Genomic DNA, 5,250 nt, shown 5'->3' on the forward strand with positions numbered 1-5,250 from the left:
TAAAAGCGCCGCCGTAAATCCAATAAATTAATTTTGGACCACAATTGATAAAAAAATTCAGATGAAATAGTGATCAAAAACGGATTTCATTTGAAAATAATCATATGAGAAAGCAAGGCAAGGGAAGGCGATTGCGAATAATAGTAGTGAAAAAATACCAAAATTGCTTAAGTAGATCGAGATTTTCAAATCAGAACCAAAATAGATAAAAAAAATTCTGATATACAAGAAATTTAAATAATGTTATATAAAATTTACACTTTAATAATTAAAAAATATTTTTAAAGTATAAATCACTTTCGTCTGTAGAACTTGAAAACAGCAATTAGCACAAAGTATACAGAAATGTCAAATTTAACAGTTCAAAAACACTAAAATAAGCTTTTTTGAAATGGTTCCGGTAGAAAGAGAAAATAGTCTAATACATACAGTGCGTTGAAACAAACAACGTAAAACCGATTACTTCATGAGACCGACACATTTTTTATAGTTTAAATAACTACATATTATTGATAATTATTGGATTCTATGACAACACTAATAAAAATGTCAGTTTAGAAGCTATGAATACCAATAAAAGAAATGTGTCAAACTTTGCGTTTGAAATTGTTTTTTTTTTTTTTTTTGGCACCAAATGGCTTCATGCTATTTATTGGTTACTTGTTCGTAAACTAGTTCTTCTCTCTTCTGAGATAAATTAATTAATTATTATTAAAAAAATCAAAATTTTCAGTGTTAAAAAATAATAAAATTTTTTTACAGCTTGTTTTTTAAATTTTAAGATATTTTGAGATTTTTACTGCATAGGTATTTAAAAAGCTTAAAACACTTTTTTAGAGCATACTTTCGGCTTCCTTGGTTATTACCTAAAGGTTGATAAAAAATAAAAACAAAACTGTTTCCTTTTGAAAATTCAACGTAACAAGTCCTCTTTTCAAAATTTTACAGGAGAAGCAAATAACTTCTCTTCATAGTTTTAAAATCTGTGAACTTAGTTTTTTCTTAGATTTCTCCTTTTTTAATATCGGTAATAAACAAATTAAAAATAGTGCTGTTGAATTTTTATGGCGGCTTTTTTTATGACTTAGCACGTTTTCTTTTTCTGAATTTGTAGTTTTTGCTCGACTTTTTTTTATAACTTTTTCCTTACGTACATGTACTATTTTGAAAATAATTTGATACAAATATTTTGCTGTGTCCTTCGGATGAAAATTTTGTTAGTGTGCGTCCACTATTTCTTATGGTCCTCATACAAGCGGCTGCTTGAAAAAGAGATTAAACAGAAGTAAATATGTTGAGAAACTAGTAATAAGCAATTTATTTTTTGTATTAAAAAATTATATAGTTAAAAATGGCGGACATAGGACTTTATTTGATCCTTGCCCCTATATAAGCTTCCCTTTAAAAACTCTTTTTAACTCTCACAAATCCATTAAACCTATCAGTATAGCTTTGAGAAAACTTTAATGAAATTAAATTGCTACACTAATATTAAGGAGTATCGGTCCACGACTTTAAAGCACACAAATGGCTTAAAATAGCAGTATAGCGATTCAACAATTCAACTTTAACAAGTTTTATAGGAATTAAAATTTCTTTACTAACTACTATGACTTACGCTATTCTCTATGTCATTCTTCAATTCTTCAAATTCTTTTCTTGTTAATTTATTTTAAAAAAGTATTCCATGATTTCTTATTCAATTGAAGATTTTACAAAATATATACTATTTCCTAGACGTTGATGTACGAAATTATTGATATTTCTTTTTGCATGACTTATTAATGCGTTTATAATAGCAAATTGTATAAACTTAGCACTTTTTATCTGTATATTTTTATTGTTTTGAGAACATAGCACGTTTGCATACCGGATTAAAAGTACATGTTTAAAGTATAAAAATGTAATTTTTGATAATACCATGTGTATTTCAAGTTATACTACCATTCTGCATTAAAATCTCTAAAAGAAGTGGACTTGTTACGTTTGCGCACTAAGTTAACGATATAATAAACAAGTAAGAGTGTTATTTTCGACTATGCCGAATATAAATTATCCACCATCAGACCCTATGACCCGTAAATAGAATGCTTTCCTTTAAACGCACAGTAATGTTAGTTAAATTAGTTTTCTGATTGACTGATTCTCATAAAACTCGGTGGAGAAATTTGTGTTCTTAAAAACCTTCTTTTGTCGAATTTTAGTACTATACTTGTACATTATAGGCAGTAGTAAGCGTTAAAGTCATTTTTTAAGGGGACCTTGTATGTAGGACTTCTTCATAACTGATCTTCATAAAATTATGTAAATAGATTTTTGCTCGTAAGAAACTTACTTATATAGAATTACAGCGCTAAACTTTTAAATTCAGTAATGGGCGTTAATGTAGTTTTTTTTGGGGGGGGCGTATATGAGGGGTAGGCTCTATTATGGACCGATCCTCATAAAATTTGGTAGGGAAAATTTAAATCATTTCATTTATGTCAAAATTCGTTGCTCGCATTTAAAAAAAATTGTCTGTTACAGCTGTTTTTATGAGAGCCATTTGTATGGGAGCTATACGAAAACGTTTGGTCCATTTTCAATACCAAACAAAACATACCTACAATAAATATTTGTGGAAAATTTCAAATCTTTAGCTTTTTCCGTGCAGACTCTATCGTGATTTCAACAGAATTTAAAGAATTTAATAAGGACTAGGGATGCCAATCGGGACTGATTTTTAAAAATCACGGAATTTTCGGGATTTCTAAATTCCGAAAAATATAAATAAATTTTCAAAAAATCTTAAAAAAAATTTACGACAAAAAAACATTTTCTATTATATAAAATACTAAAAATAATAAAATATATGTTTAAATATAGTGCTTTCTAGATACAAGGGTATACTCGGTCAATTTTTTAATATCAATTCATAAAATCTTCATCCCAGGTACTGAATAGTAGAATAAAAACCTACTTATGAAGACCCAAGCGTCTTGCATGGTTTCTAAATTTACAATTTGTTGATATCTACAATTTAGGTAGTATGATTTATGAGCAATTGAGCAAGTGAAGTCATGGGACCAACCGTCTTGAGATGATTATCGGATATAATGTTTTTAATGACCGCAAACACTACAGAAGTGATCTATATCAATTATAGCAATCGTATTGCTATAATTATCATCTCGCCATCTTATTAACAGGTTAACTGCCAGTATAGATTCTGATATATTGGGTTTGATTGAGTAGGGTTTTTGAGCTCATAATTATGTTTAAAATACACGTATATATAAAAATAAAAATAAAGGATATATTCAGGAGAACAATAGGCCTGTAATAAATACAGGCTGAAGAATACTTAAAGTGACCATTCCACTAAGACACCTTTTTGCTGCTTTAAATGAATATACATGTGGACCTAAGGATAGTTCAGGGCAAATTGTGATAAAATGTCACTCATTCCATTTGTTCCTGTTGTTGCAATGCTTCTTATGGTTGAACATCACGTAGTATAGCAGCTAAGTTCAGAACAAAACTATTGGAGATTTTGCAATACAACTTTCAATAGGCAGTCTAGGAAAATGTCTCATTCGCGGTAGGCTCCAAAATTAGAATATACATAAAAAAAATCCCAAAAATATTATTTAAAATTTGTCCTAAAGTCAGTAAATATTAGAATAATGTTGTATAATAACGTTATTATATACATATGTTTAAAAAATAAAATACACTTAAAAATTTTTTGGGTCAATTTTATAACAAGTTAACAGGGTACAGAATTCTTTGAACATTTGATAATCATAAGTACTCAGACAACTAACTAATCCAAGAAATTTTTCTCAGTAAATGTAGTAATCATTTCAACAATAATATTATGAGTAAGTAGTTTCGAATCATCACCTCAAAATGAAAGGAAATGTTTTAGTTACCAAGTACATACTATAATTCATTGATATTGTAATTCGAAATTGTCAACCTTAAATGTACCGATCTATTATTATTCAGACTGTTTATCTAAAGATGATGACAGCGGTAATTAGTTAGAATCTTGTTTAGAATATTTTCTTAGAAATATTGGGATAATAAGGGTGGTAAGCACGAAGTTAAATTAAGTAATATATTGGACATATTATTAACTCGAGTTAGCTAATTTAAAGCATTTATTATACATACTGTGGGCATATTCTATTACATTTTTATACTATATACATATATAATTATGAATTTATACCAATGGATATATAAACAAATTTATTAGTTTTCCGATATCTAACTATTCGCATGTTTGCTGGGTAATACTTATATGTTTTAAATCTGCATCTATTTTAGAGCTTAGACGTTGTAACATATTTCAAAAGCCATATAAACGATTGTAGTCGAAATTTTACTTACACAAGTTAATGTCCGTCCGACACCGTCCGACAAAAAGAGAAAAAAATCGTCAGACAAGTTTTAAAAAGTACGTTTAAAAAAAAATATTTTTAAATACTTTTACTAATCAAACAATGTCAAATTTGATGTCAAGGTAACATCAAAAGAGTTCTAAAAAATTATAATATAATATTACAATTGATTACATTAAAAACTAAATAAAATGAGAATGGACCAATTGAACTGTACACATTATACAGAAATAAGAACTTAATTTAAAAATTGTAAAGCAGTATTAAAAAAATATTTTTAACCGAAAAATATTTATTTTTAATCCTTTAATGTACTTAACTAAACTTGAAAAATTGTATAAATATTTTTGACCAAATAGCTGAAAATTACGAATTTTTTGATATCAATTTCGAAAATGTATATTGAAATTTTTATACATCTCATAATACACTAAAAGTCATTTTGTGGATCAAAAATACTCTACAAATAATTTTAAGAAATTTTTTTTCAATATGCTCAAAATTACGGAATTTTTGAGAAAAATAAAAAATTTAAAGATAATTTTTCTCTGACAATTTGTACTGAAATCTAAATTTTCAATCGTCGGTAGAAAAAAATTCATAACATTAATACGCGTCGTTTGAGAGGTACAAAAAAGTGGTCCATATGATACTCAAATGCACATATTTAAAAAATCTTTTCTTTTGATGAATTTAATTTCTGATTTTAATCCAAATAATCTAAGAACTGCAGATTAAGTTCTTTGAAATATTTATATTTCTTTTTATAACTTACTACAAAAATATATCTTTGATTAAAAAATACACCGAAAACCATTCAATAATCAGAATCGAAGAGGAAAATTATAAATAACACAAATAA

Source organism: Lucilia cuprina, chromosome 6 (genome assembly GCF_022045245.1).
Source record: "Lucilia cuprina isolate Lc7/37 chromosome 6, ASM2204524v1, whole genome shotgun sequence".
Taxonomy (NCBI): domain Eukaryota; kingdom Metazoa; phylum Arthropoda; class Insecta; order Diptera; family Calliphoridae; genus Lucilia; species Lucilia cuprina.